We start from the raw sequence: 14,184 nt of genomic DNA, 5'->3' as shown, positions 1-14,184 counted from the left end.
TATAGCTTATAATTACAATGTGAAAGAAATGATTTATTTTCCTGTCTCAGAAATAATATTTGGAAACAGTAACTAAGATATGTTAACTTCTAATGAAAACAATTGCTTTTGACAGATATTTCCAGAAACTTAAAAAAATATGACTGTTTAAAATTTACTGAGCCAAGTACTTTACATTCATTTTCTTATTTGATTTGGTCAGTTACAACAACTCCATGAGTTGGCACTCTTATTATCTCTGTTTTACATATGTGAAAATGGTGTCTGAAGAGGACACACGATGAGTCATTTAATCTTTATCAAGGGTACAATGGAGGACTAATCTCACTGTATATTGGCTTACAACTAATAACCACTGGTCTATACATCCATTTAATTACTTGGGAGTTTGGATTTGAGAGCATGAGCTCTGGAACCACCAGACCCCTTATTTGAATCCCAGCTGTAGCACTTAATAACTCTGTGAACTTGAATAATATACTTAGCTGTGTTTCTGTTTCCTTATCTGAAAACAGGAATAAAAACTGTACCTGCCTCAGTAATTTGTTATTATTAAGGGTTGTAGTACTTTGCTAATTCATCCTGTGATACAATCTTATAGACCATGCTAGCCAGGAGATTACAAATTGATTCACAAAATAGTATACAAAGCCCTTTGCATTTAAGACCAATATATTCATAGTTTAGCCTGTTCATGAGCAACTCTGAAGATCTGTGATCTTTCTGTAATAATGCGTAATATTGCTGAAACAGAAGTCTTAGAAATATAGAGAGGCTACTGTGTGGGAGTTTTTAGGTACTCACCTCCCAACTCAGCTCTTATTTTTCCTTTTTATCAATATGTTGGCAACAGCTCATGCAGTGATAAAACAATAACAGCAAAAGTTTTTGGACTGCATGTTTATGTGTGAAAAATGGCTCTAAAATATGGATGATTGCAATGAAGAGAACATACCTAAGTCTAAAAACTAAATGGATCTTACCTAGAAAATAGAAGCTTCAACTAAATTAAGCCATGGCATATCAGACTGAGTGCCAATTTCTTTTTTGAATGAATCTACCAACTGTCTTTAGAGAATCAAGACCAGATAACTCATGAAACTGTTTCAGTAGATGCTCAAATCACATTTATTGTAATCTCTTCATGAATTTAGGCTTTGTAAAGAGGTAGCAAGAAGAAGATTGTATGTTCAATAATTGAAGGGAGAGAAAGAAAAAAAAATATTGCCAAGGTAAAGACAAGTTTACAAGAAACAAGCAAGCAATGGTTTGGGACTCCATGGCAAGCAAAGTGGGGATTGTTACTGCTCATAGGTCCAAGTGCCAAGGGATGGGAGTGGAACCTTGAAGAGGGTGGTGGCTAACCTACAGGGTGGCGGCCTTCAGAGAAGACGTGTGGCCAACCCATGGCAACTTAAAAGAGATGAGCCAGGGAAATACCTATCCTAACATCTGGTTTCCTGATGAGGCCTGTTATTGGTTGAACCTTAATTGAAGCCATAGTGTGAGGACAACTTTTGATGGACTCAATAAAGGTCCACATTCTGGGACAAAGAATAGGCTGGAGTTTGTAGAGTAGATTTGGAGGGATGGATGGAAAATATTCAACAGGATTTGAGGTTTTTTAAAAATATTTGGACCATTCAATCAACAAATATGCACATGTGCTGGTATTATTCTGGTAACTAGGAGTATAGCAGTAAATAAAAGACAAAAATTCCTACCCCCATGGAACTTGTATTCTGTGTTTATATCTAGTTGTATTTTATAAAAGTAAACTGTATGCTCAAAGTATTTGTGAATTTGCATATTCACAAAGATTTCTGAATGAATACTTCTTGAAAACTTAGGAGCCTTATGTATTACTCAGACCTTTCAATGAATTTCTATCAAATTGCTTTAATAGTCTTATTTTTTCTATAAACTAGTTTTCCCTTAGGATGAGTTTATTTCTAGGAGTTTCCTAAATCATTCATATAAATAAATATCCCTTGCAGGTTAGTCTTACCCTTTTTCCTCTAATATCTGAATGATAGGATAAATAAAACATTTATCAAAGGAATAAAAATATTTATTATAATATAAGTGTATAATGTGTTATAATTATAGTAGTATGTTATATTAGTGTATAATATAAACCAGTAGAGAGAAAAGATGAATGAGAAAAAATGGTTACTCAATATAAGAGAAGGTAAAAAGGAAAAAAAACCCAAAGAACTGGTAGAACGAATAAAAGCGTAAGAGGATAAATCCAAAATTATCTGTAATTAAAATAAATACAAAAGGATAAAATGTTACAGTATAAAGAATAAAGATTTTTGACTGGATTAAAAAACTAAAATCTAACTTCTTGCTATCTAAAAGAGACACATTTAAAACATAATGACAAGTTTTGTAAGTAAAAGTTTAGAAAAAGATATTAAAAGAATTAATATCATAAAATGCACATTATCTTAGTGCTCTGCTATTAAAATAAAAATAACTAAAAGTCAGTAAAACACATTTATAAAAAATATATAGGTCAAAGATATAAAAATATTAACAGAATGATAAACATATACTGCATATCATCACTTTTGAAATATGGAATTTAGATATATATAGTGTAAAGTCTTATATCTAAAGAAGAAAGGCTGAGCTAAGCATCCATTTTAAGCAGTTAGAAAAAGATAGCAATGTATATCTAAGGAAGAGGGAAATTATCTGTCATTACAGTACTACTTACTAAGATTCTTAAATCCTTGAGTTTTTAGAATAATTGAGGGGAAAAAAGACAAAATAGAATGGAGTGAACAGAATCTTAAGTAGTTCAGAAATGTGAGGTATAAAGATCCTCCAGCAAGTAATAAAAAAAAAAAAAATCTGTTGTAAGAGGCTTTGTAGCAAATTTTGGTAACAATAAACCCTTCAACAAATTTAGCACTTCTGTCCTAAATCCATTGTTCTCAGTGATAAAGATACTATTTTGCTTTTCTACCTTCAGCTATCATATATATCCCCTGACTAAATAAAATTGCTTTTGTCTGACAGTAGGTTTTATAGGCTGAAGTATTCACTACCAGAGTTTGAATTTCATAGCATGATAGATTCATTAAATTTTTCTACATAGAAACTACTCTTGCCATCTGTAAATAATGATGACTTTACCTTGCCCTTTATAATCTATATGCCTTTGTTTATTTTCTTTACCTTATTGAACTGGCCAAAACTGTTAGTACATTATTGAATATACATGGTGCATTCAGACATCCTTGCCTTGCCCCTGATTTTGGTGAAAAACCTACATTATTTTACCATGAAGTATAAAATTATATGTGAAATTTTCATTGATTCTTTCCATCACAATAAGGAGGTCCTTTATATTCCTTGTTTATTAAGAGTTGTGGTTCAAAGGAACATTCAATTTTTTCTAATGCCTTTGTAGCATGTCTTCAGATAATCACATGAATTTTGTTTTTATCTGTTGATATGTGAATTACATTGATTTTTGAATATTGGAACAACTTGCATATAGCTAGGATGAACTTTATTTGATCATGATAGATATTTTTTGTATACTACTGATTATTTTTGCTAAATATTTTGAGTTTTCTGTTCTATGTTCATGACAGATACTGTAGGGTTTTTTTTTCTTATAATGTCTTTGGATGGTTTGGGTATAAGGATAGTGCTGCCCTTATAAAATAAGTGAAGAAGTGTTCCTCCTCTCTATTTCTTGGAAGAGTTTGTAGATTTGATATTATTACTTTCTTTAATGTTTGGTAGAATTCACCAGTGAAGTCATCTTTGCCTAGAATTTTCTTTGTGGGAAGACCCCTAATTACAAAATTATTTTCTTTAATCGATTTAGGGCAGTTTAGGTCCACCATGCCTATTGAGTGAGCTTGGTAACTTATGTTTTCTAAACAAATTTTATATTTCACCCAAGTTGAAAAATTTATTGGTAATTGTTTTTGATCACATTTACTTGTTTTCCTCTAGTGATGTTCAGTCTTTCATTCCTGATACTGGTCTTTAGTGTCCTTCCTCCCCCTCCTCTTCCTCCATCTCATTCTAACTAGAGGTTTATCAATTGTATTAATCTTTCTGAAAAATCTGTTTTTGTTTTCATTAAATTTTTCTCTATTCCTTTTTTTAATTTTCTCTTTTCTCTCTATGATTTTCTTTTTAGTTTTGGTTTTCTTTTTCTAATCTCTAAGGTGGGATTCTTGTATCATTATTTTGAGAATTTTTTTCTTTAACATATAAATATTTAAGGTTATAAACTTAAATATAAGTATAGCCACAATTCTCAAAATTTTGTGTTCTTTTTATTTTCATTCAATTCAAAATATTTTCCATTTCTCATAATTTCTTCTTTGATGCATTATCTAGAAGTATGATGTTTGCTTGAGAACATTTTTGTTTTTTCATTTGATTTGATTCTATTGTTAGCAGAAGATATACTTGTTTTAATCTTTTAATATTTATTAAAAGTTTCCTTTTCACTTACATTATGTTTTATGTTGGTGAATATTCCATGGGGACTTAAAAATAATGTGTATTCGGCTCACTGCTATCTCCTATATTATTACTGATTATTTTGATCTACTTATCCTATCAGTAACTTACAGTGAAAAATTCTCCAAATATAATTATGAATTTGTTTATTTCTCTTTTACTTTACTCAGTTTTTCCTTTATATATTTTGAAGGTTTGCTTTTAGATGCATACATACACACTTTTAAAGAGATGAAACATTAGTTTCCCCCCCTTTTCTCTATGTAATATTTTCCTGTGTCTCTGGTAATATTCATTGTTCTGAAGTCCGCTTTATCTGGCAACAATATAACCTCTACAGTTTTCTTTCATTTGTGTTTTCTTGCTCTTTCCCCTCCTTTTACTTTCATCTGCCCATATCTTAACATTTATAGTAGGTTGCTTATTAGAGAATATAGTCGGTATTTTTAAAAATCCAGTCTTACAGTCTTGCCTTTAATGGAATTCTTAGATTGTTTATTTAATATAGTTACTGATACACTTGAGATTATATCTTTTTTTTTTGCTCTTTGTTTTCTATTTGTCCCACCTATGCTTCTTTTCTTCTTTTTTCCTCTCTTTTGGATTATTTCTGAATCATTCTATTTTATTACCACAAATGGCATATTAGTGATAATTATATAGGCTTCTGTTTAATTTTTTTACTAGTTTCTTTGTTTACAATATAAAATTTTAACTTATCAAAATATGCTTTAAAAATTATTATATCACTTCATGAATAGTGAAAAAACCTCAAAATGTATACCTCCATATTTCTCCTCTTGTCTTTTGTTGTCATATATTTTACTTCTATGTATATTATGAATCCCAAAAGACAGTTGTTGGTTTTTTGTTTTTTGTTTTTTGGTTTTTTTTTTGCCTTTGACAATTATATTTTTTGTGCTTTTTTATTTTCATTTTTTGGTTATGTGTTTTTTATTTTAGGGGGATTAAGAATAAGCCTTTATAGTTACCCCAATTTTTACCATTTTAACCTTTATTTATTTGAATAAATTAAAATTTCTATGTGTACTACACTCCTGTCTGAAGAACTTTGTTTAGCTTTTCTGATAGTGCAGGTTTGCAAACCACGATAGTTCCATCATCTGTGCTGTTCCTGTGTCTAATTCCATTACTTATCTCTTGATAATAATTTTGGTAAAAATTCCAGTAAAAGAATACTAGAGACTGAGGCAATTTATAATGTTGCTCAGAAATGCTCCTTTTCTCAGGCCATTAATTCTCAGGGAATTATATAGTCAGCAGTCGAGCTGAGTTTATGTTTTGTTTTTATTATTGTTACTTATAACACATGACACATTTTAAATTCCTTCAATGAAAGATTACCTCTGTCTTCTGATTATTGTGAAGTCTGTCATAAAATATAATTCTAATTCTCCAATATACTTTTACATTTTTTTAAATCTCCATGAATCACTTCCTCAATCCTAAACAATCTCCTCATGACTAACACTCTATGGCAATGTAGATACACTGTTATGTGAATAGTGCCTCCTGTAGTTTTGCAGACTGGTTGATACACCATTTGGCCAGGCTGGGCTGTTCATGACACCTCACTTCTCTTGTGAAAAGCATGTTTCAGGCTGTGTATGTGGCCTATATAGGACCCAAACTCTTCTGTTGGATTTTTCTAATTGAGAGTTGTGTGAGTAAATTTTCCTTCTTCTGACATTAAGGCCGTAGACAGTGATTCTCAAATGGGGAACACTTTTCCCCTCAGAAACATTTGGCAATGTCTGGTTTTTGGTTGTTACGGCTGAAGGTGGGGTGCTACTTGCATCTACTGGGCAGAGGCCAGGAAGATTGCTAGACACCCTACATTCCACAAAACAGATCTTTAAAGAATTATCCTGCCTATAATGTCAACAATACTGAGATCGGGAGATCCTGACATAAGGGTATCAGCTCAGAATGGCCTGGGGTTTCAGCCATGATTTTAGCCATGAAGAATAGCAAGTCTAAAACAACAGGGAAAAGCAGACATAAGAGGTATATAAAAGGAGAAAAAGTGAGGCCTAATGGTGTCTAATATCCTGAATCCAGTCCTTCCAGAACCTGGCTCCATCTGTACCCCCTTTCTTGGTTTTGCCACTGGGCTCTTAAAATTATGTAATTGTGTGTTGAATTTCTGTCACTTGCAACCCAACTATAAATGTACAGTATCTGCAATGGGTGCTAGATTAGGTTAGAATTAGGAAAGTGAAGCAGCTGCTACTTTTACCACGCCCTTTCAATTGGTGTTCATTTTCTAGTAGACATATATAGGAAACATAGTAAGAGAAATCTGTAGATGAATCTATACACATCAAAGCTTTGCAACATGTGGATTAACTTCTTTTAGGAGGAAAGAAAGTTTACCTACTTCTGATTATTAGATCCCTAAATTTAAGTTCTTGGTTTATCCATGTATTTGATGCCATAGATTTCATTAAGCGTCATTAACAAATGTCCTCTCAGAAAAGCCATTAAGGACATGATTCTTTGTGATATGAGATCCATACATAAAATTGTCAATGTGAGGTTTATCTCTGTGATCTTTCTTAAGTTTTTATTACCTGATAACTACCCTTAAAACCCCATAACACACCCTGAATAGCTGCTTGTTATAGTCAGTTATTAGAACACTGAATTTGTTCTCAGGTTTTGCTCTTTTTGACTTAAATCACCTTTTCAATCCTAAAGCACAAACTTTTTCATAGAAGATAACTTACCAGCTGCCAAATTATGTGTACTCCTAGTTTATATTGGGACTTTCACATTAAAGTCCAAACTCCTTAGAAATTTATTCAAGGTCCTTCCTGGTATATTATCAAGCTAAATGTCTATAGTTGTTCATATGTATACGAACATATATTAGATATGAATATCTCTCTCATATATATATATATACATATATATATATATATATATATATGAATACCTCCATCCTTTTAAGTGCATAGAGTCTTAAACTTGAGATTGGACCACGTACTGTTTTCTTAATATTGCCTGTACATTCAGGCCTGTCTTCTTAGAGCAGGCTGTCCTGGCTGCTTGGATTATTCTTTTTCCTTTTTCATCTGCTGGAAATACATCTATTTTCAAATCTGACTCAAAAATATCTCTTCTCCATGAAGCTTTCCTGATCTTTAATCCTCAGACTTGGTACTCCTTCCTCCTTGTTCCCAGAACACATTGCTTGGGATAGAATTTCATCTTATACTTACTGGGTACATAGCTCATGCTTATCTTCTGGTTAGACTCTAAGACTGGTGAAGCAGGACCTCATCTTCATCTCCTCAGTTTCCCTCTTCATTCTGCCACATTAGTCATTGACTTGGAAGTCACCTGGGAATGAGATTTCTTGTTTTGGAGTGGAGAAATAAAGAGAATGAGGCCAAGGCTAATTTAGCTTAACCTATGGGAAATTAACTTGCATAAAATATCTAAGAATTATTACTAGTAATTTCAACAAGAGTTTGAATTATCCACTTGTCAAAAGTGGAGGATCAGTTTGTGTTCTATAGGTCGCAAAGAAAATTCATTTATTTTACTATAGATGTACTTTTTAAGGGCCAGGGAGATAAGCCAAGAATAAAATAAAAACAAAAATTAAAAAACAAAACAACCGCAAAAGCCCTATGTCTGATAATTCCATAACTGGAATGTTTATTTGTGATGAGTAATTATGTATTTATACCTAGATATTATTTAAAGCTTTGGCTGTGGAATGGAATGGCTAAGAATTATAGGTCGTATTGGGATTGAGAAAATGGTCTCAGCAGATATTTCATATTCTCCCATATTGGTATAGGAGATCCAATTTCTCTGTGATTTATTTTGATTCATAGAGCTGTTGGAGGTGCATATTATTAATTATTTTGCCTTGCCAACTCAGCAGCAGTTCTCCAAACTATATATACCACTTTCTCCTGAATTAAATATTTTTAAAGCCTCACCCCAGGGACATTTGAAGGACTTCCTCCCTCATGTGTTGTAGACACTTCTTGGATATCAAATTTCAAAAAGCCACCTTAACTCAAATTCTAATCATTTGAATCACACTTACAGTGTACTCATTATGTAATTCACAGCTGCTTTAAGGAACTTCTCAGAATTGCTAGGCCAGGTTATTGCCTCCTGTATGTGGAAAAGAAACAAAAATAATCAGAATAGGAAACAAATACGTCTCATAAGTGACCATGTATTTACATTAGTATGTACCCCGTGAAGGAAGGAGCAGATTTGCCTAAACGAAAAGAAGTCAGAGTGGTTTTTGTACCAGAGTGAAATAGTTTTTAGAACTGAAATTTCAAGCTAGGTAACTCCTGGACAGAAACAAAAACCCCAGCCTCAGTTTATGTCTTTCCTCCAGGCTTTCCTCCAAGTTTTTTTTTTTTTTTCCTACCAGATGAATTCCTACCTAAATTTTAAGACCTGCCTTAAATATTACCTCTTTGGCAAGTTTTCCTTGAGACCTCCACAGTAGTTATTCATTAATCTATATTTTATTAAAAAGATTTATTTTCTCCTTCACTGCCTCCATTAAACCATATGTACCTTCTCAGGATTAACCAAGCCACAGATGAATTTATTCCAGTTCAAGGTCAAGAATACTTCTTTATGGTCATGAATGAGAAGACCCAGGTCCTAACATCATTCTAGGCAACTCATCTATCCAAGCCACTGTAGCCATTGCAGACTCAAAATTCCTTGACCCACCCAATTCTGCTAAGTTTTACCCTTGTGATTCTTCAGCCACCATCTCCCATGGCCATCCCTATACCCTTCTCTGAAATACTAAACCTGTCTTTCTTGATGACCAAAACTTCTCTTCTTTCTACTCTCTCCCTCCTTTATTTCCACTATATCCATTCTTTGGCATCTTTAGAATTTGTAGTTGTCACTTACCCAATTCATCACTCGTCTCCTGGCTTCACTTCTTTAAGCAATAAAAATCCTGGTGAATTACTACATCCCCTCTCTTTCTGGTCCCCACAACTCCCATGCCTCGCTGTCCTTGATCCACATCCAATGAGTTCAGTTCCTAACCACTTGCTTACTAGTGTCATACCAAGGTTGCCAGTCAATTATGGAGAACATTTTTCTAAATTAATGGGCACTAAACCTGGCTGGACCTTAAGTGTGAGTCTGCAGTTATTGAACATATTTTTGGTTACCCCATTTCCTGTTGCCCATAGAGTTATTACTATCCTCTGGACCTGTTTCCCTTTTGCCTAGCATATGGCCTTTTCCCTTTCCTAGAAAATTTGTTTTTTATAAAATAAAGAAGTGATACTAATGAAACATGTCACTTTTATTATTAGTTTTTTAATCAACAAGTATGTGGTAAAATATTAAGCGATAGAAAAAAGAACTCTCCAGAAAAGCGCTGTTCTTTCCCCAGGCTGGCCAGTGTTAGGTTTCTTGTGGTCCTCTCAAATACATTTTATGCATATGTAAGCATAAATGTGTATATAATTCTTCTTCACCTAGTGTCATTTCCTTTATAACATGCTGCACTCCAGACATTTGCTTGGAGCTCTCCACCATGCCATAGGAATTAAAGCCTCTATGGCTTCACACTTGATATTCTCATGGAATGCCCTGCCTTGTCATCTTCCTCATGACATCTTTTCCTTGGGAAATCCATTACCATAATACCCTCACTGCTGAGCACATCACCTAGCATATAGGAAGCACTCAATAAATGTTAGGTGATATCATTTTAAAGTGATTATTTGTAGAGGAGTGGTATTTTCTAGCTTCAGTTCATCACTGGCAAAATTTAACCATTTTTTAAAATTAAGTGGCTCCTCTTAGGGTTGTAGATAATAATAGTTAAGAATTTTCCAAAAGGTTTACATGAAATATGGGAAAAATTCCAAGAGATTATTTTGTGCAATTTAGGTAGAAAAAGAGTATGAAAAAAACGGAGTAAAGGAGAATTCTGGAAAACAATGTATACCTTATCTGACTGAAAAGAGGTCCCAATTTAGGATATATTTCTGAATTCTGAGTCAATCAGATTGAATCCCCAGCTATGCTTTGCCCCTGGATTTTCTGATGGGATTTCAAAATTCTTTCATCAAATAGAAAACTTTACCTTTTTCTGTTACGATTATAATCAGTACTTTACAAATCCTTACCAGTAAACATGTTAGAAAATAAGAGATAATATTGTATTTTGTATCTGTATCTCTATATTTAAAGGGGCTTTCTTGTAAATATATAAATAGAACTTGTTTTTTTAAAAAAAATATTCCTAGGTTAGCAAGCTAACAATGGCAGCTCTGGAATAGCTACTTAGGAACCTGGGGGTAATTTGGTTGGAAGTGAGGGCAATGAATCTTACTCAAAGTTACTTTTGGATAGGAAACATACTGTTTTTACTTTTTCAGGGTGGTTTTGAGAGGCTAATGACTTCACAGTTCTAGTTACCCTTTAGAGCTACCCTGTAGCTCTAAATTAAGTCATAAAATCTATTCTTCAGGTCAGTTCTGATTTCCTTTTGTGTGCTGTACCAATATCTTACAGAAATTTAACTAAAATTGTAATCAAACTCTCTAGAGCAGGAAGAAAAGTTCTGGGGCATTATAACCTAGGAAATAGTTATCTGGACTTGCTTGTGTTGTTTACAGCACAGCTATAAAATAACATATTTCTTCTCTTTCTAATTTTTTGTTATTATAGCTGGAAAGAAATATTCATGAGATAGGCCTAGTAAGTGTGCTTCTCACATGTAGATTCAGGGTATACACTTAAAATTCATGTCTTCAGGATGCATCTGTGCTATGACTAATGACTTTATTAATAATGAAAGCCATGGGTCACTTTGGTTGCAAAGCAAATTAAAGAGTAGAGCACCTTTGGGACTTCTGTCCATGAATGTCAAGGGCAAGAGCAGCATCTGCTATAGTGAGATCTTCTCCCTACATAACGGACATCAAGACACCTGATTCCCAGAAGTACGTGCTAACTCTACTTATGACACTGCATGAAATATCCTACCCTCTAAGGACTTCTTATTTTAGGTCAATAAATATACTCACAGATGAAATATGACAGACAGTAATTAAATATGTTTGGCAACAATAAACAAATAGAATTTTCTAGCCAAAGAGGTAAAACATGATAAACAAAGAAAAAAGTAAAAACTGCTTGAAATCATTTTATTTTCTGAAAAGCAGGTTTTTTTTGACATGTATATTTAAATCTATGTTATTTGGACAGAAATCTAATCCTAGAAAAATGCAATCTGCAGCCATTTCTTATTTATTAGACATAGCTTTCTTTAATAGTTGGAGTATTCAATTTTTCTATTTTCTAAGGGGGACTGAAGGGTCTTTTCCCCACTTCTATTCTCTGCTACCTCGTTTTACCATCCAGAGGCATCCAAATGAATAAGCATAAAACACAATTAGTATCCAGTTCCTTTTAACATCCGTACCAATCAATTTCACCTTTTCTTTGAAACCTCTGTCTTCTTGCCTACCTATGTTTGCCCTTGCTTTCCTCTGGGTTTTTTCATCATTTATTTTTTTCATTGAATGGAACAATTTAAGTAAACAATGTGTTCATTTGAAAAAGCAGAATATTGCAATAATAAAAGACAATTGTAAAACATTTGAGAGTTCAAGGTGTCAGAGAAAAGTTTTATTAATAAAAGTGATTTCATTCAGGTGAAGTTGAAATAAAGTAGACAAACTGCAAAATCGTTTTCAACTCTGTATGGAGAATATTCTTGTCCCCCCCCCACCTCCGTTCATTGTTTTCACTGCCCTCCCAAGCCACCACCTTGAATATAAGAGATTTGATAGAGATGCAAAGCCAAAAAGATTGGGCATCTCTTTCTTGGCTTGTCATTTACTTGCTATTTATGACTATGCTTCAGTTTTTATAGTTGTCAAATATACAGACCTTTGTCGTGGTCCCAATTAGTGTACTCTATTTGCTCCTTAGCAGCCACACGAGTTATGCGGCGGCATAAAAAAGAGAACTTTGAATCAGAAGACCTAAGTTTGCTCATATTAATCTCCTCACATATTAGTAATATGACTCTGGACAAGTTATTTTACTTCTTGAAACAGTTTACATATGCAAGAATGATAATGTAAGGACTGAAGGGGATAATACATGTGAAATTCGAGGCACATACTAGGTAGGTACCCAATACGTGGTAGTTTCCTCTGCATACAATGATTTCAAATTTCCAAAATTTTATTAGTGTCATTTGTTGGTAGCAGAACTGTGGGTGCTTAAATTGAGATATACAATCCATGTGACCTGAAATTCCCTTTTAAAGTGTATGATGCCATGCAAAGTTGTATGACCATTGACAGAAACTAATCCAGAACATTTCATTATGCCCACAGACCCCTATATGCATTAAGCAGTCACTCTTTATTCCTCTGCTGCCTGACACCATCCAGCCCCTGGCAACCACTAATCTGTTTTCTGTCTCTATGGGTGTACTTATTCTAAATATTTCATAATAGTATGTGACCTTTTGTGTCTGGCTTCTTTCACTTAACACAGTGTTTTTGAGGTTTATTTCTGTTGTAGCAATCTGTACTTCATTCCTTATGGCTGGGTAATATTCCATTGTATGGATATACCGCCTTTGATCCAGCCTTTCATCAACTGATGGACATTTGAATTGTTTCCACTTTTTTATTTTTATGAATAATGCTACTAAAAACATTCATATACAAGTTATATGGACATATGCTTTATTTCTTTTGGGTAAATACTTAGGAGTGGAATTCTTGGGTTATATGTAACTGTATATTTTTGGAGGGACTACTCACTTGTTTTCCATAGCTGCTTTACCATTTTACATTCCTGTCACCAATATATAAGGATTCTAATTTATCTACATCATCACCTACTTCTTACTTTTTTTTTTTAAATTATAGCCATCCTAGTGGATATGAAGTAGTATCTTATTGTGGTTTTGATTTGCATTTTTGTAAGGACTGATAATATTGAGCATCTATTTATATGCTTGCTGGCTATTTTGTATACCTTCCTTGGAAAAAAGTCTATTCAAATCCTTTAGCTATTTTAAAAATTGAGTTATTTGTCTTTTTATTGTTGAGTTATAAGAATTCTCTCCTGCAGAATGTTCCATGAGCACTTGAGAAAAATGTTTATTCTGATGTTGTTTTCTGTAGATATCTAGTAGATCTAGTTGGCTTATAATGTTCAACTTTTCTTTTTGCACATTGATCTGATAACTAGTTGTTTTATCTATTATTGAGGGTATAATACTAAAGTGTTTATTATTTTCAAATTGTCTATTTCTCCCTCAGTTCTGTTCTTTTTTACTTGATGTATTTTGGGGCTCTGTTGTTGGGTGTATATATGTTTATAATTGTCATTCTTGATAGTTGACCCTTTTCTAATTTTTAAATGTCCTCCTTTGTGTCAGTTAATAATTTAAAATCTATTGTTTTGTCTGATTTTAGTATTGCTACTGTAGCGTTCTTTTGGTTAGTGTTTACATGTAGACCATCTTTCCATCTTTTACTTTTAACCTGTTTGTGACTTTGCATCTAAAGTTTATCTCTTGTAGACATCCTATATTTCTAAAAAATTAAATCTGACAGTTTCTTCCATTTTGGGGGAGTGTTTAATCCTTTTACTTTTAATAATTTCTGGTAA

This window comes from Eumetopias jubatus, unplaced genomic scaffold (genome assembly GCF_037043125.1).
Source record: "Eumetopias jubatus isolate StellerSeaLion01/CBP00866 unplaced genomic scaffold, mEumJub1_p1.0 scaffold_16, whole genome shotgun sequence".
In the NCBI taxonomy this organism is placed as follows: domain Eukaryota; kingdom Metazoa; phylum Chordata; class Mammalia; order Carnivora; family Otariidae; genus Eumetopias; species Eumetopias jubatus.
The sequence above is the reverse complement of the archived record's forward strand: the minus strand, read 5'-3'. Positions refer to the sequence as shown.